Consider the following 25,282-nt stretch of genomic DNA (forward strand, 5'->3'; position numbering starts at 1 on the left):
ATCATAAATTTAATAATTACTTCCTTTTACATATTTAATCTTCTTTAAACAAGATTTTCATTTAAGCATTGGACTTACGTGATATAAGCATTTCTCTGTAGGTTAATAAATGGCTTCACCCTTCACTGATATAAGGGCAATGGGAATCAACAAACCTGGTTGTCTCTCCTTGCTCTGCCATTACCTCCCTGAGTGCCACTGGGCAAATTCCATCATATTTTGAGCCCTGGTCTCCTCATCTGTAAATTAGGGTGGTTAGATGATCTTTAGGATCCCTCTCACAGCTGATTTGCAATTTTGGCATAGAAATCATTCATTAAATGGTAAAATTTATTTTTATTGATGAGCTTCCTTCATGGTGAATGTTGGAATATCTTAATTTTAGAATCCTAAAGAGCCTAGAAATTGACTCAAAAGTCTTGGACTTCTGTCTTGTCTCATTATTTACTAGCTGTGTAATCTTGGGAAATTTTCTCCATTTTTAAAGACTCAATTTCTTCATCTGTAAAATGAGGTGAAGGTAATACTGTTAGACACAGTTCTTTGTTGCAAATAATAGAATCCACTCTGCTAGTTTAGGCAGAAAAAGAATTTGTTCAAAATATTAAGCAACTCACAGAATCCTCTGGAGGCCAAGAGAGCCAGACTTAGAAATAGTGAGGCCAGAAACCACACCAAATTACGCTGTAGAATTTGCTCCAGTGAAAACACCATTGCTGCCAACGCTTGGCAACAACTCTGCTTCTCAGAGAGACATTTCCGTTTGCATTGATAATGCCAGGAACTCAACCATTGAGCCCCTGTGGTCCTGTTCACCTGGGATAGATGACATTCATGTCAGCCTCCTTGTAGCATTAGCTTCCAAGCTGAGGACTCACGTGGGTGCATCTGGTTGGCAACACCTATCACATGTCTGGTGTCAGCAACGAGGGAGCCTAGGACAGTGACTTCTGGCTGTGTCTTGGTGGTTACAATGTGGGAAACTCTCCAGAGCTCAGAAATTATGTTCAGAAGATATTGGGAAGCCTCCAACTACTACCTAGGAGAAAAATCAGTGCCCCAGGTAAGAACCCCTGCACTGTATGAATTGTTACCTACTGAATAGAAAGAAAAATAAGGCAGATGGAGCTTGGAAATGAAAATTGCAAGGAAATCTAGCCAGATGTGCTTTCTTTTTTATTGTGAATATATATATGTATTCACATAAATATGATTGTGAAATATATTCTCATTATAAAAAGTTCATGAAATACAGACAAAATCTAGGGAAGAAATAAGAATCATCCAATAATTCTACCAGCAGATAACTACTCTTACCATTTTGGTTCATACTCATCCATTCATCTAATAGAGTTATAATTATATAATATGTACATTATTCATGTATATGTATTATCATATATAGATATATATACACACAAATTTGTATGTAGATACACATAATAATTACATATGATTTTGTACCCAATTTAAAAATTTTAAACAATATGTTTTGGGTATCTTTTCATGCTAATAAATGCTGATCATTATTATTTTTAAAGGCTGCATACCGGGCTTCCCTGGTGGCGCAGTGGTTGAGAGTCCGCCTGCCGATGCAGGGGACACGGGTTCGTGCCCCGGTCCGGGAAGATCCCATATGCCGCGGCAAAAAAATCAAAAACAAAAACAATAAAGGCTGCATACCATTATATAAATACGCAATTTTTTCACTAATCACCTATTCACAAATTATCTATTTTTTCACTAACTACCTAATTTAGGGAAATTTTCTGTTTCAAGTATATTTAGTGGAAAGAATTTTGATACATGCAGTGAAGTTGGCTTCAAAAAATTAGTAATAATTTGTACTTCCATGTGCAGCATTGAGTATGAATTTCCTCACATTGTCACAATACTTGATACTATCAACCGTTTTTATTTTAGTCATTTGTTAGGAGAAAAATATCTCAATGTTTACCTTGTATTTTTTACTTTACTACTTAAACATATTTTATATATATATTTATTTTCACTTATAGTTCTTTATTTTTAAACTGTGTGTTTATGTCCTTTGTCTACAAATAGATTGATTTTTTTAACTTTATTAATTTTTAGGGCTCTGTATAAAGATATTATTATTTTTATCTTCTACATGTCCTCCAAATATCTTTTCCAAGGTTGTCATTGCCTTTTATTAAAATCGTGGTAAAACATATATAGTAAAGTGCACAGATCTTAAGTTTACAGACTGGTTTGTGTATATCACACAACAATCACCTAGATGTAGAAAAATAACATTTCCAGCTCCCAGGAAGGCTCCCTCATGTTCCTTTCCGGTCAGTACTTCCCTACAGAGTAACGCCTATCCTGACACCATAGGATTGCCCGTTCAAGTATTGCCCATTTTTGAACTTCATATACTAAATGGAATCATATGTAAAAACAAGTACACAGAAAGAAGTCTCTGGCTTCTTCTACTTACCATTATGTCTGGGAGAGTCATCCATGTTGATACAGGTAAAGTAGCTCATTATTCTGAACCACAATTTACCCATCAGTAAAATGAGGACAATAATAGTACTTATGTTGTGGTTGTGGAGATAAATGTGTTAATATAGCTAAAACAGTGTTTGGCCCATTGTAAATTTATATGCTTAATACATGTTAGCTACTAGTATTACACTAGGATTCAATTTGCTAATTTTTTATTTGGAGCATTTGTATTGATATTCAGAAACGCGTTTAGTCATGCTTTAGCATTTGTGCGTTTATGTGCTAGTCTTGTATTGTTTGGATATTGTGTTTTGCTAGTAAATGCTACCTTCACCTACCTGGGTGCTTTTTCCCAAAGTTGTGAAATGAACCCTTACCACTCACATCCACCAAAGATTCCTAACAAATCTGCCTCCCAGATACGTCTCAGATCTGCTGACTGTCCTAGGCAACGAGGCAACGAGGCCACAACAGTGAGAGGCTGACTTTTCTCCATCACTCCACTGTGGTCCATACCTCCATCATCACTCTTTTTGTCCACTGTGCTAGTTACCTAACAAGTCCTCCAGTTCTAAACGTGTGCTCCTTCCCCTTGACCTTAGGTAAACAATCTAAGACCTTATCGAGGTCTACCAGGCTCTTCATATCATGACCTTGCACCATCCCTCTCCATCCCTGGCTTGCACCATTGTCCCTCTCACCCTCATGCTCTGGACACACTCCCTGCCCAGCAGCACAGTCTGCATCCCTAGGCTGACCAATCCCTACTTATTCTTTCTCACTGAAGTTTTCCCTGATGTGGCAATATCAAATGGATCTCCTTATGTAATCATTCATCTTACCTTTTTTTTCTTCCTTCTCAGCATTCGCAACATGTGTAATGATGCATTTATTTGTATATTTAATATCTCTTAGGTCTGTGAGGTACTCTTTTGTTTGCCACTTTATCTAGCATCATGCTTTGCACATAAGAATGCTCAGTAAATGTTTATTGAACATTTATTGTTTACTGAATGGCTCCCAGTCTGGCTGTGAACACAGATACCTAGACAATAGCAATGAAAGGAAAAATGCAAACAGATATATGGACATAGATGTTGAGGGCACAGAGGAGGAAAAAAGAAACTATGCCAGGGTAATCCTCCCACTGGCACGTTACAGAGAGTTGCTCACTGATGAACTAACCTCCCCTTGAATGTTATTCTCTCAGAGTTGACATGTCGATGGCACTATGTTACCATTTAACACACAGGGAAGGAGTTGGGTTCTTGCCAGATATTAGATGCACAAGTCCCAACGGACTCAAGGAGGCAAACATTTGCCTGAGCTCTTGGCTCACACACAGAGCACAATGGCAGCTCTGAAGGGGGCAGGAGTCCTCTGCACCTACCAGCCCTGTTTATTTTCTCCTGCAGCAGAGGGGGTAGCATAGGTCAGCTGAAATGGTGCATCCTAGTGAATATTTATTGACCCAAAATATCATGCTGACAGACATGCGGACAGGCAGACACAGAGGCCTCGCTTCTGTGCTGCCAAGGTTGTGACACGGCTGACATTTCCCCGCACGGGTCCTGACTTCCCCAGCTGCTCCTGGGGAAGCTGGTGTCTCACTGGTGGGGGTCACTGCAGATACTATGCCATATGCCTTCCATGCTGCTGCCCAGGCCTCTACCAAATGGTGGTCTCAAGATGTTCCCCGTTCCCCCAGCCCACACAAACGATCACCTAGCCAGTCTCTGTTTCAGTCTCTTCCCTACTAACCCTTCCATCTCCACCTTAACTCCATTGCAAGAATTCTAGGTGGCTAAATAAGTGTGCATTTCAAAGAGGGAAGCCCCCACCAACAGTCCCCTTTGTAGTAAAGAAATGAGTTCTCGCTTTTGCCATAAAAAGTAATGGTGTCACAGAAATGTGACTCTTAGTATCATTCTTTCTATTTTCTGGGTTTTCTTTCCCATCTCTCCCATCATAGCTGACTTTAATTCATTTAAATTTTATTTAAAACTCTTTGTTCCTGTTATAATAAGTATCAGAAAACCATAAAAAGCAAACGTGCAGGTTAAAATCACTGCTTTAAGGCTGGGACTCTTATAAACACTACCCATGATAAGAGAATTTTTCCAGTCACCCCAGAAGCCCCCTAAATGCTCCCCCTCAACCATGGCCTCTCTCCCTGCTAGAGTAACCACCAGCCCACCTAACTTTCACTGCAACCACTTACCACTTTTCTTTAGTCTTATCACCTAAGTGTATGTTCCTAAACACTAGTTTCATTTTACCTGTTTTTTAAATTATCTTTTTTTTAAGATTTTTTTTTAATGTGGACCATTTTTAAAGTCTTCATTGAATTTGGTACAATATTGCTTCTGTTATATGTTTTGGTTTTTTGGCCGCGAGGCATGTGAGATCTTAGCTCCCTGACCAGGGGTCGAACCCGCACATCCCTGAATTGGAAGGCAAAGTCTTAACCACTGGATCACCAGGGAATTCCCCTAAATTATCTTTTAAACATCTTTTAATGCATAGGTTTTCCCCACCATGACCTTATTTTTCCTTACAATTCACTTAATGAAGAAATTGGATCACTTTTCTGCAGTTTCCTACAGTCTGAATTTTACTGATTGCTTCCCCAGAGCAAAGCTTAGTCTGTTCCTCTTCTATGTTTCCACTTATCCAATCCAGGTTCTCTCTTCTTTTCTTCTATCCTTTTGGTCATGACAACCTCGTGGGTGATATGTTCTTCATCAGGAGGCATATACATCTCAATGTCTATCCTTGTGGTATTAGTAGTCATTGATGTCCAACACTCTATTTGTTAGTTCATTAAGATTACACTGACTTTCCAATTCTATTATTCTTTCTTTGTGAATTTGTTAAAATATTCTAATTAAGTACCCAGATAGTTTTGTTTTCTTTAGTGGTATGATTTGCGTAGGAAAAGCAAGATAAAAGCTATTTAAAAAAAAAAAAAAGTAAAAATGTTCCCTAGCCTCTTCTTTTTTTTTTTTTAACATCTTTATTGGCGTATAATTGCTTTACAACAGTGTGTTAGTTTCTGCTTTATAACAAAGTGAATCAGATATACATATACATATATCCCCATATCTCCTCCCTCTTGCGTCTCCCTCCCTCCCACCCCTCCCTATCCCACCCCTCTAGGTGGTCACAAAGCACCGAGCTGATCTCCCTGTGCTATGCGTCTGCTTCCCACTAGCTATCTACCTTACGTTTGGTAGTGAATATATGTCCATGTCACTCTCTCACTTTGTCCCCTAGCCTCTTCTAAAGATATCATTTTGGTTTTTTAGAGTTGAACTTTAAAAACAGTTAAATAAGCAACTAATCATGCGATACACTGGCATCCCTTCAGAGGATGTCACACATCCTAGGAGAGAGAAAGGGAGAAGTTAGGCCAGCAAAGTGGGAACCCAGGCAGGAGCCCAGCAGGCAGACAAGCCTCACATTTGCTCAGAGCTGACCTCCCATCTTCCGTCAACTACTTTTGTGTCTAGAGCGGATTATGCTGGCCGCACTAATGTAGAGTCAACACTCGGAGAGGGATTCAAGAGAGGCCTCTCTGGAGACACTGCCTTCCTTTCACACTCATTGTGTGGCCACTTCTAGGGATATGGCAGTTCACCTTCCATTATTCCTCTTCCTCTGTCCAGCCTCCTCCCCACCTCCGCACAGGGAATGTCTGCAAAAGTCAGATGAGTCTGAATTCACCTCCAATTGCTGATTGCTATCTGTCCTCCTGTTTTTTTCCTTTAGGGGTAGATAGCTAGGGATTATGGATCTGGGCTGCATTGGGATTGGAGTTGGGAGATGAGGGGTGAGGAGGCTGGTGCTCACTGGAACTAGAAAGACTTTTCAAGTTGATATTAGAGTTCCCAGCAGAGTCCTTAATGTCCTTTAAGAAATACCAGAATCGGGCTTCCCTGGTGGCACAGTGGTTGAGAGTCCGCCTGCCGATACAGGGGACACGGGTTCGTGCCCCGGTCTGGGAAGATCCCACATGCCGCGGAGCGGCTGGGCCCGTGAGCCATGGCTGCTGAGCCTGCGTGTCTGGAGCCTGTGCTCCGCAACGGGAGAGGCCACAGCAGTGAGAGGCCCATGTACCGCAAAAAAAAAAATACCAGGATCTTTTAAAATATCTTTTTTATTGATATATAATTCACATACCATACAATTTACCCTTTTAAAGTGTACAATTCAATGTTTTTTTTTAAATATATTCAAAAGGTTGTGCAACTATTGCTACTATCTAATTCTAGGAAATTTTCATTACTCCTGAAAGAAACCCTGACCCCTTAGCAGTCATTCTGCATTATCACCTCTCCCCAACCCCTGGCAATCACTAATTTACTTTCTGTCCCTGTGTTTTCCTATCTGGATATTTCATATAAATGGATCATAGAGTATGTGGGCTTCTGTATCTGGCTTCTTTCACTTATCGTCTGTTCAAGGTTCATCCCTGTTGTAGCATGTATTAGTACTTCATTCCTTTTATGGCTAAATAATATTTCATTGTATGGATATAGAACATCTTATCTATTCATCAGATGATGGACGTTTGGTCCATCTTTTGGTTGTTTCCATCTTTTGGTTATTATGAATAGGGCTTCTGTGAACATTTGTATACAAATTTCTGTGTGCACATATGTTTTCAGTTCTCTTGGGTATAAACTTAATGGAATTGCTGGGTCATATAAGTCTGTGTTTAATTTTTTAAGAAACTGTGAAACTGTTTTCCAAAGAAGCTGCATGATTTTATATTCCAACTAGCCATATAGAAGGGTTCTGGTGTCCCTGGATCCTCATCAACACTTGTTATTTTCTGTCATTTTTACTTTAGCTATCCTGGTGAGTGGGAAGTGATATCTCATTGTGGTTGTGATTTGCATTTCTCTAATGACTAACGATGCTGAACATCTCTTCATGTGCTTACTGACCGCTTATCTTCTTTGAAAAATATTTTTAAAAATACTGTACATGTTCCTAGAGGGATTTGCCTTTACTAGCTCTGTCTAGTTTCTTCTTTTGCCTCTCCGCTGCCCCTTAGAACATGAGAGGAAAGTCCTAGCATATTGTGCATATCTTCCCCTTGATCGCATCTTTACTTGGAAAGGACTGAACAGCAAAAGCAGCAGCAGACTCGGAGTGGGAGTAGGTTGGGGAAAGGGAGTGATGTTCTTTGTGTCATTTGAAAAAACTCCCTAAGGGAGAGTGAAAAACATTCAATATGTTAGTGCTTATCTTTCTTTTGGGGTCCTATTTTTGAACAAAGTCCCCCTTTGATGTCTGTAAGATGCTGAGGGAAGTAGAGGTCTTAGAAATCGTTTCTTTGTTTTAGAAGAAGGAGAGAACAACAACAACAAAAAATAGTCCGTGAAGAAGTTGGTGAGACATTCGTGGCCAGGACTGGCTCCAGGCACCTCTTCCCCTGTCTGCCTTCTTTCTTCCCCAACTCTTCTTCCTGCTCTGGCACTGAAAGACTTCCAGGTGGCTTTCAGTGTCTTCTCAGCCAGGGACTCGGTAAGCTGCTTAGTCTAGAGTGGTAGGGGCTCCATCTTGTCCCCATGTTGTGAACAAGGCTCAGATATTCTCTGTGTGCTTAACATGGTGCTGGGCGCTGGGGTGAGGTTACAGGAGTGATAGTTTCTTTTTCCCTCGTTTACTCAAGAAGCATCTTTGAGCGCCTACTATGTGCCCGACTTGGTGCTTTCCCAAAGGAGACCAACTTGGGGAAAAACAACTTAGAACCCAAGTCAACCTTTGATGCGTCCCATGTGGATGGTCCCCATGTGAAGAAGAACCTGAGAAGAGAAGAAGCAGGTGGAGGGTTGAGTGATGTCCCACTGAGATGCAGAGTCACGGGGGAGTGGCCAGTTGGTGCAGCTCCCGCCATAAACCAAAGAAGCTTGAACAGGGAGACTCAAGTCAAGGCGGGAGGACTATCATTATCCTGACATGCAGGCGGAAACAAGGTTTTTGAGCTTTTGCACATTTTCCCACACTCCTCGTGCCTTATAGGAGGCTATCTAATTCCATGTGCTAATGTTATTTATGGAGGCAAGAAGTAAACTTGATCCGTCATCAACTGCTAGGAGGGTATTATCACTTTAAATATAATTGAGCTTCCTGCACCTTTTCAATTGCCATTTCCTTTCTAGTCAGTGTCAATTAATTCTCCATTGCTGGTTTTAGTTTTCTACTTGATAAGGAAAGGTTTTGAATCCATCTTGATTAAAGCAGTGAGGCCCCAACTCCATCCTGCCAGCTTTCTTTGAAGTTCACGTAAACTCTATATTCAGATCATCTGCCCAGGGCACAGAGAAAGATGAGCTATGAACTGTGACAACATGAGGGCACCAGGCCAGATGCTTTAAGACAGTCCGCTTCCTTCTGGGAATAGAATCACTAGAGAGTTTCATCTCTCTGGAATGGTTTAGGTGTGGCTGGGGGAAAAAAACCCACAAAAATCAAAAAATGAAAAGATGATTTCTCAGGTCTCTTCTAGACTCGGTCCAAATTAGACTATTTGTTAAGATCTATTTGTTAAAGCTGGTGGCAGGCTTTCCAATGCTTGGGATTGCCCAGAAATCTGGATTCTTCTGAGATATGCCATCTGGCAAGTTGGAGGGTTGGTTAACACACAAAGGAAGTCAAAGAGGGGAAGCGTGGGATATTGTTAAATATACACCATGGTGTTTTCCTCCTATTTGTGCAACAACTGCTCTGCCTCTGCCCTCTTACAAGACTGCCTCTTCTTTCTCTCAAGTCTCTTAGTTTTTTCTTTATTCTCCCTCTCTCTCTCTCTCTCTCTCTGTCTCTGTCTCTGTCTCTTTCTGTCTCTGACTCTCTCTCTCTGCAAAACCAACAACTTCCTTCCTTTGCCTCTTCCTCTTTCACTTATTTTTCCTCTTTATACATATTTTCAAGTGGAAGTCATGGCTCTGATACTAATACATTTCAAAGAAGCCACTGTACCTCTTTGGGGAACAGTTTTTGTCAGTAAAATGTAACGATTCTTAAATTTCCCTCAAATGCTAAAATTCTGTGATTCTTTGGAATACCTATTTTGTTCAAGTAACACAACTTTCTTGCCCTAAAAGCTGTGGAAATTGACCATATCATGGCTGACAAGGCACATGATAATTCAATCCCCTTTTCTTTCTCTTTGGGGAATCACTTTACCCTGCGTCAATATTAGAAAGTCAAACACAATCTCTGACACTCCTGTGACCCCACCCATGAACCAAGAAGCCTGAGAAGAATAGTGTGTGCCCCTGAGGCAGCAGCTTCAGACATTTTATCAGCATCAGAAGCTCAGGATCTGGGAAAGAAGGAGAAAGAAAAGGAGAAATTTGGAAAACACAACTTTTAAAAAGGAGAAATTTTTTTGTGGTGTTGAACTCCCGAAGTTTATTATCTGTATCTCAGATTGCACACCCTACTTTCTATGCCATGTATTTTCAAGCTCTTTCTCAGGTAGAATATCTAAGAGAGCACCCCTCTCTTCCCCCAAAAGAATGAGTTTATTTTCCATATGGTACATGCTAGCAATCCTGGCATTTGACCACATTTATGTAAACATGCAGAGATGACTATAAATTATTGGCCTTATCCCAGTTTGAGTTTCCAGCTATGTACTACAATCATTACAGCTGTTCTTACTTTAGCCTAAGAAGATATTTTGGTCCATTATATGGCTGATTAGTCATTTAGACTGTAGACTACATTTACATTGTTTGGGGGTGGGGAGCATAACAGATATTCACTGGAGGCACCAAAAATCTCTATATAAGCCAACAGGTCTGCAGACTGGTAGAGGTTCCCTAACCCCCCTCACACTCCAAGTAGTAACTGACCATCCGTCACCCAGGGCTGCCTGGCACTTTGAGAGGACTTTGGGAGAACCTGGGCTCTCCCCCAGAGTATTTAGATCAAAGAGAGCAAGAGGCCAGGATAACTAACAGCCTCACTTTTAAAAATCTGGGCCCTTTCCAACAGATCTGGGACTTGGTGGGGAGGGGACCCCGGTGGGCCTTAATAGCATTGTAGGAATCTTGGCAGTAAAGACTAAGCTGAGCTTTCTCACTCAGCTCCCCCCCCCCCCCACTCATCCTCACCACAGGTCTTGCTGCTTAGCACAAGCTGAGCTCAGATCCCCTGAGGGTCCCGTAGGGCTGGAAATCTTGGGCTGTAGCCTGGTGCCAGCATCTGGGACAACCTGCAGGGGGCGCCCTACAGGCTCTGCCTTCCACAGCTCTTTCACTCTAGTACTTGGAGGAGTTATTCCACTACTGTTATTTGTAATTAACCATGCAGTTTATTCACATAGTATCTTAGGTTTTAGGCACTTTTTTTCTCAAAGGACTTTTATATGTTTTATTTAATTTTTTATTCGCGCCTCACCATCACCAGGCGAAGTAGCCTGGGTAGAGGTGACATGATCTTAAAGTTTAGGTGGGAAACAGTGGTACAGACTATATTGGAAGGCAAGCGTCTTGATTCCTAGACCTGTGCTGTTTCTACAAAAGTTCTTTACAATGAGGATAATAATAAACAGAAAACACTTCTGCTATCCCTTTTATTTTCATTTTCCTCTTTAAAACTTTGACATGTTTTATTTATGTCAGTCCTCCTGAGATCAGTTTTCATGAAACCCTAGTACTTTACTGGCTGTCCTCCATGCTCAAACAATGTCGGGTAGGATCTCCAGTCTTGTTCTGATTTATTCAGCAGATGGAGAGTTATTATCAATATTTCTTCAGAGTTTGAGGGGGTACTTTTGGATGATAGAGTTAGTTTCCATTTATCATCATTTTATCCCCAGTGCTGGCTTTGGGGGCTCTGATTTTTGCCGTACAAATGTGAACCATGAGGTTGCATTCAACTTGGTCTATTTCAAAGCCAGGAGAATAGAGACCAGAACATAGAAATATATGGTGGCCTTTGGCAACTTGGTGGAAATGTCTACTTACGGCATTGACTCAGATCTTTATTTGTCCCTCTTTAGACCTTGAAGAGGTCATAGAAAACATTGAGTAGCTCTGATTCAAGGCTCTTGTTCTCACTGATGCAGAAAGTGAGACTCAGAGAAGTCAGGGGACTTGCCTGAGATCACACAGCTGCTTGGTGGCAGTGCTGGAACTAGGTATCAGGTCATTTGTTCTGGGTCTGAGGTGTTGTCTGTGAAACCACAGGACCTCTCAAAAACAAGGGCTGGCTATGAAGAATGCTGAGGGGGATTCCATGTGATTAACTCAGCTCAATAAACACTCACTGAGGCCACCACAGGGAAAACCAGCGAGGTGTTGTATGGAACCCCACACAGCTCGAAAGGGCTGACTGGGCAAGTCCAACTCTATTTGTTCCTCAGTTCTGTCCGAGGGGTACAAGGGTCAGGCCTCCTGAAATGCTGCTATGTCTACATTGAGAAATTCACTCTGAAGACTAAAATCTTTTGTTCGGATGGATGGGACCCAAGCTTTTCCTTTATTCCCTGCAGTAACAAAAAGGAAGGCCATGGGAAGGATTTCCTACCAAACCACAGGAAGATTAAAGGGCCAGGGAGAAGGAATGCATTTTGGATGAGGAAGTCGGAGAGTTCTTGAGCCCAGAAAGGAGCCTTCTCGTTGGTGGCTCTACCACAGCTGTGGCTTGGAAACGGGAAAGACAGGAGGTGGAAGAGACCCACGTATGGGTCTGTGTCTCTGACTGCAGACATGTGCTTTGGACACCGTGTCCCACCAGCACTTGGAAAGGGGCAGGAATCCTCGCTGCCCACGTCTGACAAGAGTCCCTGGGCTTCCCTGGTGGCACAGTGGTTGAGAGTCCGCCTGCCGATGCAGGAGACACGGGTTCGTGCCCCGGTCCGGGAAGATCCCGCATGCCGCGGAGCGGCTGGGCCCGTGAGCCATGGCCGCTGAGCCTGCGCGTCCGGAGCCTGTGCTCCGCAACGGGAGAGGCCACAGCAGTGAGAGGCTCGCGTACCGCAAAAAAAAAAAAAAAAAAAAAAAAAAAAGAGTCCCTGCTGGCCACCTTCTCCCTGTCTCGGAGGCAGTGAGCACCGTGGGGGAGGAGTTGAAATTGCTAAGAATAGCCATGGTCTTTGAGACATGCTCTTTTCAAGGAATCAATGGAATTAGAAATGAGATATTAGCTCTAATCAGTCACATATGTTGGGTTCTTAGCCCCTAGGAAAAGAATTTCTGACTGCGGCTCCTCACCCAGTGGGGAAAAGGCATCTACACCTGTGGATCTGGCAGGGCCCCTCTTCTGTCCTCTGGAGGGTCCAGCACAAAAGTACCCCTTAGTATACGCTGTCAGTCTGTCATCTGGTCTGATCTAAAGTGGCCAGGCTTCTGACTAAGCATCCCCTATGTGGCTTTTCAACAAGTGTAGAAGAATTTCAAGGCACACATAGATCTGGACTGAGCCAAGAACTAGGGGCTGGAGGTACATTCCAGCTCCCCTTTGTCTTATTTGCTTATGTTTCTGAGCTGTGGAGGTGTTTGGAGAATTAGGCACACAGTGAGAGGATGGGTTTTTTTGTTTTACTTTTTATTTTACAAAAATTTAAACCTAAGAATAAATTGCAAGAATAATCACATGAACCCCTGTGTGCCCTTCATATAGACGGAGGATTGGTGAGCAGGTTTTCACTAAGCATGTGAGTTTCTCATTATGGTCCCCTGATCACCTACATCAGAATCACCCCCAGACCTCTTCACTCAGGACCTCAGGGCAGCCTGGGATGCTGCACTCTGCGCAGTTCCCCAGGGAGTGTTGATAGGCTGGTACCTGTGAACTGCCCTGTTGTGATCCTCAGGTGTCTGTTAACTTGCCCCTTCATTCTTTTTTCTTTTTTGTCTATGTTGGGTCTTTGTTGCCGCACGTGGGCTTTCTCTAGTTGCAGCAAGCGGGGGCTAATCTTCGTTGCGGTGCACGGGCTTCTCATTGCTTGGCTTCTCTTGTTGCGGAGCACAGGCTCTAGGCGCGCGGGCTTCAAAAACTGTGGCGTGTGGGCTCAGTAGTCGTGACTCGTGGGCTCTAGAGCGCAGGCTCAGTAGTTGTGGCGCACGGGCTTAGTTGCTCCACGGCATGTGGGATCTTCCCGGACCAGGGCTTGAACCCGTGTCCCCTCCATTGGCAGGCGGATTCTTAACCACTGCGCCACCAGGGAAGTCCCTGCCCCTTCATTCTTTGTGTTAGCAACTCCACCAGCTCCAATGAGTGGTCAGAATATTGTACTAATTGATACCATCTCTTTAGACTCTGCATTATACCTTCGAAAATATAAACAAGAGGAATCAGCCCCTTTTCCTTTTCTGACATGGCACTCTTCCGCTTAGCTACTACGCATGACCCTTATTCAAACTCAACAGACTTGTAATGAAAATAAAATCTCGTGTTAAGGTTCTTGCCAACTTTTTAATACTTAAGTTTAATTTATGATTCACATTGAAAGTTGGTTTTATAGCCCTGGGCCTGTGCTTAACTAGAAACATCCCCTATGAATTATTTGTGTATGGGTGATGGGTGTGAATACAGACACACTCACACAAAACACTAGTAGAACTTTTATTTATTTATTTATTACTATTTTTGTTTTTGGTACGCGGGCCTCTCACTGTTGTGGCCTCTCCTGTTGCGGAGCACAGGGTCCGGACGTGCAGGCTCAGTGGCCATGGCTCACGGGCCCAGCCGCTCGGCGGCATGTGGGATCCTCCCGGACCGGGGCATGAACCCATGTCCCCTGCATCGGCAGGTGGACTGTCAACCACTGCGCCACCAGGGAAGCCCAAGTAGAACTTTTAAATGTCAACATTTAAGTATTCCAAAGGGAGCAAAGAACAAAGTTAATTTTCTGGAGAGATTTGAAGTCCAAGGTCTAATCACAGTTGTTTCTGTTTTGGGGTCTGCATTATGTCATTTAAAATAAGAAGAGTTAAGGAAGCAGGGATGGGTGAAATGGAAAAGGATGGGGACAGGTGGTCAGGGAGCAAATAGCAGATTAGGTGTTGGCACACTGAAGTCGTAGTCAGGCAGCGGAGTCGTGGCCAGGTAAGAGACCCCGCATGCTTCTTCAGATGGGTGAATGTTTCTTGTACATATTTGCATTCCTCACAGCACCGTGCCCAAGACTTGCCACAGAGCAGGTGCTTGGCATTTGCTGAATGCTTATATGAATGTCATCCCTCAGCTTCTTATGCGGATGCCACTGGCACAATTTCAGGGCTTCGAGAGGGCAGACGTATGAACCTGCCCCTGGGGCTCACATTTTGGTCTCTCCTTTGGCTTCTGCTGCTCACAAGCCACCACGTTGGCAAAGCTTCAGGAACCACGTCCACTTATGTAGAACAGTGTGTGAATGGAGGCCCTAGAATTTGGCCCCTAGCAACTCTCACTGTGCCCTGGGTGCCTTCTGGGAGGATGCCGTGACCGCTATGGGCACAGCCTCCCTCCCGGAGTTAGCAAATTGGATTTGTGTGTTCACACTCCCTCCTATTGTTCACTCACTCACAAATGCTGCTCATCTACAGTTTTGTGCTGCTTTCTCAGGGAAGCCTAGCGGCCAGATCCCTTTAGGAAACTGACCCCCCTCTCCCTGCACAGTACCTTTTATCCGCAGCATTCCTAACCCTGTTCTGTAAGTATCATAAACGCCGAGAGTATCTGGGACCCTTAAAGTTGAAGACATTCACTTTATTGAGGTTCTAACGGAAGGCCTTAGAGTTATGGCTCTTGGAGAAAGGGAGGATAAATGTGATATTTTGGGCACACGCTTTTCCAATTATGGGCAACTCAAACCCAGTATTGCGCCTCATCCATCTCAATCCGAAGGCTGTGGGGAGGCTGCTCCTAGACATCTTTGCACACTTAATCTCAAACCCCACTCATGCAGCTTCTAAATTTTTTAAGATTAATCAAATCTAAGTCTTGCAAAGTGGTGCACTCTGATTTATATGAGTTTTGGCAAACAGGCCCAGCGAATAAAAACTTTCTTAGTTGGAAATGACAGCATTAGGGGGACGAGGGCTGGAGAACCATACCAGGGCACCCTGTTTTGATGAGCCAGTGGCAGCTCCTGGAACTCCGTTAAAGGACTCTTAACTTGGTATGGTGCTAAGGCGGGAGCCTCCAGGTAGCACGCGAGGACTGGTGTATCCTCCTACCCCTAGATTTATTTTTGAGCTCTAGTTCCTGTGAAGGAAAACCTTAGAAAATCTTGTCTCAGAGGGATTGGCATTAAGCTGTGCAGGATTCTGTGGTAGGGGCTGGAGGTGAAAGTTGAGAAGCTAGAATCAGCTCTGGCTCAGGAGGTCATCAGAAGGATGCCCAGCTGCCCACTGCAGGGGTCAGTGAATTCATACTTGACTCAAGCCATTGCTTTCTAAGAAGGTCCAGTGCAATGAATCAATCTGGCAGCAGTCAGTATAGCATAGTAACATATAGTTAAGCTTGGTTCTGAGTTCCTGGTTCTGGGTTACTATTCCATCATAAGCATTTCCCTGCAGTGAAGTAGCCTTGATCTTGGCCTTAATGTTCGGTAATCTTAACTTGTCCCATAAGAGCATTGAAAGTTGAAGCCTTTTGTCTGGCAGTGCCTTGCTCCCCTGCCATGGAGGGGGAATGAACAGAGTCAGGCTGGCTAACTAAGTGAGCTGGGGCACCAGGAAACATGCCAGCGCACAAGGGAAGTATTTTGTAGGAAACAGAGGGAGAAGCCCCGTCACACAAATTGGGCCTTCTGATGGGAGAAAGGAATAGCTATGGCCTGTCAGGCTCAGCATCAAGTACACCAGATATGGTGCAGATGGGTAGCGACAAGACAGGTTCCAGACCTACCAGGTAAGGGTCTGAGCCCCTGGGAAAACATTGGTCTTTGTCAGACTGGTTTCAAAACTGGGTAGGACTGGGCCGTGCAGCTACCTGGGAAGGAAGAACTCTTCCTTTCTAAGACATATGTCAAAGGAGCAGTACCCTCTGTGAAAACAGAAGAGGGTTTAAAATTAACACCTAGGAAAAAGTTATTTAAAATAAACATCTGGACAATACCTGGTACGTGTTACTCTACATTTTCTTTTAAGGTCTTTTGTAAAACATGACTAGATTCTCTCAACCCATCACAGGCACTAAAATTTTTTTCTAAAGAGAGCGAAATATCAGAGTAAAATCATGCACCTCCTTACAGACAGGCAGCAGGAATTCAGAGCGCAGATTAACCTGGTGCACCAGGCAGGTGCTTGGCCTGCCTTTGCAGAGTTCACTGCTCTCTGAGAAATAAGATTAACACACAGGAAAGTACAGGGACCTGTATAAGCCAGATGATGCGTGCCATACGGATGCAGACAAATGAGTGATAAATGAGGTTCATGGTCACAGGGAAAGGGCTAAAGGACCCAAGGACAAGTGGGATACAATTGGCAGGGGAAGAATGAGGGTGACAATGGTCAGAGAGGCACAGAGTGCTCTCAGGCACTGGTGAGGTAGAGTGGAGATGGATGGGGAAGAAAGGGGGAGGGCTCAATTTTTAATCTTTCACTTTATCCAATCCAGAAAGCCCATTGGAGATGTGGAAAGATCTCCAACTACTTCTGAGGCTTCAGATCCACTCAAGGGCAAAGTCAACGATACCTAATGATTTCCTTTAGTATCCAGGTCTGGTAATGAAATCTAGGTCAGTAAAACAAAGTGACTTTGGCCTAGAATTTGGTTGAGGTTGGCGAACATTTTGCATCTTCCCCCTGAAATTGCCCTGTTGTTCTGTCATTAATAACAGCAGCAGCAGCAACAACAATAATAATGAAAAGCAAACTCTTACTCTATGTGGCAGACACTGTTTTAAGCTCTTTCAGTATATTAACTCATTTAATTTTCACGTCAACCTGATGACGTAGTTACAAGCATTATTCTCCTTTTTTAGGTGAGGAAACTGGAGCAGAGGCAGTTCCTGCTTTAACCACTGCTTTCCCTGCCTCTTATAAATTAGCAGTAGAATGATCACTGTGTAATATAATAGCAGGGCCCAGCTCACACGTACTTTGTTTGGTTTGCTTTTAATTATTGTTACCACTTGTTCTTAGGTACCTTGCGCCATCTTGGAGAAATTATTTGAAACTAGTGCCTGATCAGAGCATTGCTTCTTTCCTGGCATAGTGGGGGATTTGGGATGGTGAGCTGCAGAGCTCCCAAGCTCCCTGCGCTTTGCATTCCACAATTGGGATTGTGTGCCCAGGTGTTTGTTACCTGGGCACACTCTACAAGGTAAGCCTTCAAAGTACATATGCCCTTTGACCAGAAGACATGAAATTTAATTATTATACTTCACAATCCTCTTCATGTAATTATTGCATATCTTTATATTATATTAAAGAATTCCCATTTCTTGAATGTTATTGTGTGTTTATTAAGAACAAAGCATGGTGAGTGCTGTCAGGGGTACAGTGATGATTAAGAAAAGGACTCTGACCTCATTTACAGTGCTCTGAGGTAGGCAGAGTGTATGCAAATAATCGTCATGACCAAAATACGTTCTTCCAGGACCAATTCTGTTGTGGTTACACAATTTTTGGAACGTTCAACAAATTCAATTCAATAAACAGTTATTGAATATCTACTATGTGCCAGGTGCTGTGATAGATTCTGAGGATGCAAAGGTGAAAAAACTTTTGTTCCTGTCACCATCTATCGTTACTCTAGTTTGAAGCTGTGTGAACACACTCTAGGGAAGCCAGAGGAGGGAAGGAATAATTCTGCCTGGTGTGGGGCTAAGAGGAAGGCTTTCTAGAGGGAGCAGCAGTTGAACTGGACCTTGAAAGTTTTGTGGGACATCATTGGACTAGAAGGGACACTTTTAGGACAGGAAAAGGTGAGCAAACCCGCAGAGGCACAGAAGAGTACAGTGTGCTTGGTTAATACGCTCTACCAGGCTGGAAAGAGAAGCTGGAACCAAGCTGTGAAGGACTTTTAATAGCCATAGTACATTGTTTGGACTTTACCTTGTGCAGTGGTGGGAAGGGGGTGGGGAATCAGGTAATAAATTGGGCGATCAGTTCCTGAAATAGTCAATACTGAACTTAATTAGATTCTGGTGACTGCATTGAAAAGCATAACAGATTTTAGAGTTGAAGGGCCAGGCTTGAATCCCAATGTGTTGATTATAAGCCATGTGGCCTTGACCAGCTTATTTAACCTCAGCTGTAAGAGGAGGCTAATAAGTATATCAGCCTTACAAGGTCATTATGAGAACAGAAGGAGACATTAGATAAAAATGGTTTCTATACTGTTAAGCACTGTGTAAATGTTAATTAATAATATTGTTATTTGGTGCCAGAAAAAAGGGAGATGCTGGGAAAGTGTCTGTTTGTTTAATATCGTCTCTCTGTGTTGTAGAGAATTCTGGGATTTTCAGCAGTGTAAATGCTAATGGTTTGCTTTCCACGTGCCATGAAAACTGTTTTTAGATGTGATGCTTCTAAACTTGGTATACAGCCTCGCACAAACGAGGGCAATGGGAAACTAGCATTTTCTGAGTACGGTCCCGTGCCAAACACTTGGCAAACATCGTCTCGTTTAATCTTCACTGTCACCCTTTGAGGTAGTTATTATCCCCATTCTACAGATTAGGAAATCAACATTGAGAGTTAGCTTGTCCAGATGAATTAGGAAGTGGCAGACCGTGGACTTGAAAGTCGTATCTATGCTGTCATGCTTGTTGCGCCTCACTGTGCTGTCCCACAGAGAGCAAGGTGGGCGAAGGGCTGTCTTAGCCCCCAGTGGCCTTCCAATTTCCAGCTCCAATTCACCTGAGATCTTGATATCCTTACAACTGTCTCCTTCTTTATTTAAACTAGCTGGTCCTGCAATCAAATAGCCTAGATCAAACAAGCACACAGTAAATTCTTGCAGGATGACTGGCCAGTTGGTGTATCTTTTATCACTTCTCTAGATGTTTTCACCCTGAGCACCACCTACTACACTTTATTGATTTCACTGTATTCTTTGGTCTGCCATTTGGTTCTGGGGCCATTGTTCTGGAAGAGTGAATAAACAATGCTTTAGAAATTACTCACCAAAGAGATGAAAAGATACTGGAACAGAGGTATTGATAAAACATTCATGGGAGGGAGGCTATTTTAGATGGTCTGTATACTTGTGAATGAATTATATAATGTCTCTAAAATCTGTATGATGATTTATTTCAATGTATTGTAAAATTTAATTCTGTTATAGGTTAGGATTTTTGGTTCCACTTTTAATAATAACAAAAAGCCTTTTATATAAAGTAGAAAGGGCACACACTGAAAAGCAAAGAACAGTCTTTCTTGTTGACTAGCAGTGACATATTTCCTTAGAGGAAAAATCCTGCAGCAGACTTTGAGTGTCAGGAAGAAGAATAATTTATGACCTTAATACTGTAGCCGAAAAGAACAGTTAACCATTCCTTTTTGAAGCGGAGTATGGAAAGAGGGAAAGGCTTAAGTTTGAGGTTAACTCATCTTTGTTTTTAACTCATTTTTTTAAAATCTTGCTCCAAATTTTATTAGCCTTTTAAAATGTGAACTTATGCTAATATAAGTAAATCTGTAGTTTTGCTGCTTAATGAAAGTTCTATTTTGTGAAGGGAAAGCCTGTCATTATGAAAGTGGGCTAAGGGGATCCAGAGGGTTTGAATATTGAGGCTGCAAACCAGGCAGCTTCATTCATAGTCAGTACCTGGGCTGAAAAGGAGCGTCACCTTTGGAATGTTGACCAAATAAAATAATGGCAGACATCGCAGTACCAAAATGGAAAATCCAACACACTGACTTTATTTCCAGTGTGAATTTTGAGTCAATGGAACCCTTGCCAGTGGTGGAGAAACGGAAAGAGCATTGAACCTGGAGGCAGAGGACTGGGTTGCCTGTGTTGCTGCCACTTGTTTGCTGCGTGGGCTTGTGCAAACCATTTAACTTCTCTGAGCTCAGTTTTTTCATTGATAAAATAGTGATGATAGGAGAAAGGTCCTTGGAAAGTCTTCATTTTCTAGGAGCGTGAGGCTGAATCTTCTAGAGAGGTTATGGACAGGATTAATAAAACCCCATGTTTGACCATGACTAGCATAGTGCCTGGAGCAAAGTGAGCACTCCAACACTGCTTGCTACCTTCCTCATTCCTTCACTCGGTGCTGAGCACTAAGACCACAGCAGGTCCCTGTTAACTGAGAATAACATGTTCAACAGCATCTGCTGCTCTGCCTTAGCCCCGCCACCGCTTTTCTGTTGGTGGGTAGCAGAAGGTATGATGCTGCCTGAGCATGTATAATCCATGTCTCCTGGGACTTAAGCACTTGGGAAGCAACTGATTCTTCTCCATATTCGGGTTTCAAAATAAAACTTCTAAACTAGATAGAGGTCTAATTTAAAACTGGAATGATCAAGTGGTTCAAATGATCAGTGTCTGCTATTTACCATGGCCAAGACATGGAAACAACCTAAATACCCATCGACAGACAATTGGCTTAAGAAGATGTGTGTGTGTGTGTGTGTGTGTGTGTGTGTGTGTGTATGGAATATTACTCATTTGTAAAAAAGAATGAAATATTGCCATTTGCAGCAACATGGATGGACCTAGAGACTATTATACTTAGTGAAGTGTCAGAGAGAAAGATAAATATTGCAATACTATATGATATCACTTATATGTAGAATCTAAAAATAGTACAAATGAATTTCTATACAAGACAGAAGCAGACTCACAGACATAGAAAATAAACTTATGGTTACCAAAGGGGAGAGGGAGGGAGGGAGAGAGGGAGGGACAAATTGGGAGTATGGGATTAATAGATACAAACTACTATACATAAAATAGATAAGCAACAAGGATTTACTATATATAGCACACGGAATTATATTCAGTATCTTGTAATAACCTATAATGGAATATAATATGAAAAAAATAAATGAGTCACTTTGCTGTATGTCTAAAATTAACAATCTTTTAAATCAACTATACTTCAATAAGAAAAAAATTGATCAGTGTTTGAGAAAGAAAAGTCAGATTCCACAGAAATACTTAGAAAAGGAGGCACTAGCTAGGATGAGCTCTGGGCTGGAGGGTGTCAGCCTGCAGGTGGGGTGTGGAGGTGGGGGCCAGAAGAAGAGAAGGCTGCCTCAACATTCCTTCATCAACTGCAAATTGCTCTGCCAGGGAGGATTCCCCACTTGGGATCAATAAGCTGTTCTCAGCTGATACTCTTTAAAGCCTAGAAAAGTGTGGAAGCAATCATACCGTGGGGGAGTTTCCACGTGGCCCCAGGCGTGCTGAGGTAGAAGAATGAAAGCTGCCCTAGAGAGCTTAAGAGAGAGGAAGGGAAACAGCTGTGAGCATCTCTGGACAGAAGAAACCCGTGACAGACGCACACACGGTGAGAAAGAGAAAAGGAGCAGGGAGACAGGGCAGCAGGAAACAGCACATTTCCATTCATTTCATCTTAAAAACATAATGGTCTTTTAAAAAAAAAATCAGGAACTGGTTCATCCTGTATGAAAATTTGTTTTTAGCAAGTGAGTAAACAAGTCAGGTTTTAACTTAAAAAATATAATTCTCTCCTGTTCACTGTCTCATCAATGTAGGCTTGATAGTACATAGTAAAGCTACAGAGTTTAATACTATAGAGGATAGTAGAGTTTAACACTGCATGTGTTGAATTTAACTTGTGACTAGTTTAGGATTGGATGAAACTGGACAGATCCAAAGATGGAAATATGGTCTTTATTGCTTCTTCTTTCACGTGGGCTGGAAGACTGTTGGTCTGTAAAGTAACCAAGATGATAGGAACATATGTTGGGAAACTAAATTAAAAGAAATATGGAAAAGGGGGAGGTAGCTACCACCTATTATGCTGTGCATCTCAATCTTTCTTTGTTTGCTCATCTGATAAATTAGGATAATAATGCCCGTGGGCTTGTGTAAATAAGATTATACAGCTCATGTGAGAGGGCTTGACCTATAGGAGTAGATAGTGGATGCATCAATGTTGGTTCGCTTTCTCTGGCAGAGCACCACGTTCTCTGGTGGAACATTTGTTGACTGCCATGCAGAAATGCGTTTCATGTCACCTAAGGCAAATGGGGTGTTGGTGATTGAGCTTAAGTTTTCTTTTCCTCAACCTCGAGGGACAAGAGTTAAGTTAGGAGGGTAGATATTTCGTGTTTCTTGCTATGTCAGAGAGTTTGCTGGGGGGGGGCGGTTGGGGAGCGGGGAGGGTGATGGCTTTTCTGGTGCCTCTGTTAATCATACACTAAGTGGTTGCCAGGCAGCTGAAACAGCTACATTTTTTGGCATGGTTTACTTACTGCTGGCCTATAGAGAGGTAGCCTTAGAGAGGTTCCCAGAGGAGACTCAACAGTAAGTGTCCACTCCTCTTAGATACCCTGCTAAGCACTTTCAAATGCAATACCCCGTTTGCTTCTCAGACTTACTCTAGGAAGTAACATCCCCACTTTAAGGAAGGGACATCACAACTGAGAGAGGTTGATTTGCCTGCAGACTTATTACAATCGGCACCCGTACCCTGAGGCTAGAGCTAAATATTGAGCCTGAGTTCCTTGTGAGCTGGTAGAAGGGGAAGGAGAGAAGAAAAAGGACCAAGTCTGTCAGTATTGATCTAAACTCCTCATTGCTTCTGTTGTGCACATCTCTGCAGTGTTCTCAGGCAACCTCTGGAGGAATCCAGCACACATGGAATATCTCCAGCCACCCCACAGCACATCCCCAGAGCTTCAGCTCAAGAGGTAAGCCGCAGCCCACTCTGCATGCCACTGCAGAGGGCTACTTACAGAAGGGACTGTTTCAGAGTTAACTTCATTTCATTGATGAGTTTCATTTCATTGTCAAACAGACTTGCCTAGGTTGTCCACGAACACTCCTTCATGTAGGAGCCAAGTTGTGGGGTGATTTATAGGGGTGTTGTTACTTAACATTATTGCTATTCTTACAGTGATGAAAGAAACCACCACTTCTTAAACATTTGCTGGCTGTGGACCAGCATTTCACATATATCCTCTCTTTTAATTCTGACAACAACTCAATGAAGTAAATATTATCATTCTCATTTTATAGACAAAAAAATTCAAGGAGGTTAAGAGGCTGCACAATGCCCTCTTTTTTTTTTTTTGCAGTACGCGGGCCTCTCACTGTTGTGGCCTCTCCCGTTGCGGAGCACAGGCTCCGGACGCGCAGGCTCAGCCGCCATGGCTCACGGGCCCAGCCGCTCCACGGCATGTGGGATCTTCCCGGACCAGGGCACGAACCCGTGTCCCCTGCATCGGCAGGCGGACTGTCAACCACTGCGCCACCAGGGAAGCCCTATGCCCTCTTTTTAATACTCAAGAATGTGGTCTTTCCACCTCACCATAGTCTCTCAAATAATTATTCTCTACATTGAAATGAGGCGTGAAGACTGGGCTCTGGGATTTCAAGACTGCTGCACTCCTAAATGAATTTCGTCCTCTATAAAGTTAACTTCCATCCCCTAAACCTTTACACTGAGATAAATTAATGGATCAAAGATAGGAAAGGTGATCTCTGTCCCTTTCAAGGCATCTCTCAAGTTTATGATTCTGAAGCCAGGGTACTCCCGCTGGACTTAGCTTTGAATTGTTCCTCACACTCCACCACGGATGCTCACAAGATTGTTGCCTCTTTCTTCCTAATGTTTCCTGTATTCATTCCTTGTCGTCTAATGGCACTGTCACCACTCTCCTGTATTATTTCAATAACTTCCTAACTTCTCCTTGCCTCCAGGCTTTTCCCATTCTAAATCTTGCTCCTAGATCAGTCTTCCCAGAGTCATTTTGTAAGTGTCAGTTCCCATTCAGAAACATTCCATTGGTATGATGCATCCATTTAGGCTGGTGTTGGACATGATATGGAAAAAATGATCACAGTATGTTATTAAATGAAAAAAAAAAGTTACAAAATACACCCAGTGTTCCTATGGGTGATCTATGTGTGGTGGAATCATGGATGACTTTATTTTCTTTTTGCTTATTCAGAGCTTTTAAATTTTTGGCAATAAACATTCTTATAAGATAAAAAACTAGAAGGTACAGTAAAAAATAATGAAAAGGTATTCAGGATAGTGTAAAAGAGAACAATAATGAGATTCTATTCCATTTTTTTAAATTGAATGTATTTGACATAACATTGTGTAAATTTAAAACATGTTACTTTGATACATTTATATATTGTAGTATGATTGCCTTTGTAGCTATATTTATCATTACGTAATTATAGTACAATATTGTTGTCTATATTCATTATACTTGGATTTGATCACTATGGCTTATTTGCTACTCATTGTAAGTTTGTACCCTTAAACAACATCAATCTTATCTCCCAAGATTCCATTTTTTTTACCATTCAATTAGCAAAAAAAGTAAAAGAGTTACAATGGCCTGTGTTTCCAGGGGTGTGAGAAAGGGCATGCTCATGCACTGTAGGTGGGGAAGTAAACTGATACAATTTTTGTGGAAGATAATGTGCAGTATTCATTAAAGTGAAAAATTTGCATATGCTTTTACCCAACAGCTCTAATTTTAGGAATCAATCGTATAGAAAGACAGTTCTCAAAGTTTAAGCTAGGCTAACAACAGTAGCATCACCTGAGCAATTTTCAGGTGCAACCCCTAAGCTACTAAATCAGAAACTATGGGAGTGGCATCCAGGATCTGTGGTTCAACAAATCACCTGGAGAGGTGATTCTGATGCATGTTGACATTTTAGAGCCACTACAAGAAATACCCTTCCTAAGGAG

General features: G+C 42.5%; 1 long non-coding RNA gene across 1 annotated transcript in view; it reads left to right on the forward strand.

Moving 5' to 3' along the window:
- The window catches only part of LOC113611664 (uncharacterized), a 90,652-nt gene that overhangs the window by 50,326 nt on the left and 15,044 nt on the right, over window positions 1-25,282 (forward strand). The window contains exon 3 of the long non-coding RNA XR_003429541.1: window positions 23,171-23,258. This is a non-coding gene — a long non-coding RNA (uncharacterized LOC113611664). The remainder of the gene's footprint in view (window positions 1-23,170; window positions 23,259-25,282) is intronic.

The sequence above is a fragment of the Aethalodelphis obliquidens genome, unplaced genomic scaffold (genome assembly GCF_003676395.1).
Source record: "Aethalodelphis obliquidens isolate GAN/ISIS:26980383/991018 unplaced genomic scaffold, ASM367639v1 scaffold70, whole genome shotgun sequence".
Taxonomy (NCBI): Eukaryota; Metazoa; Chordata; class Mammalia; order Artiodactyla; family Delphinidae; genus Aethalodelphis; species Aethalodelphis obliquidens.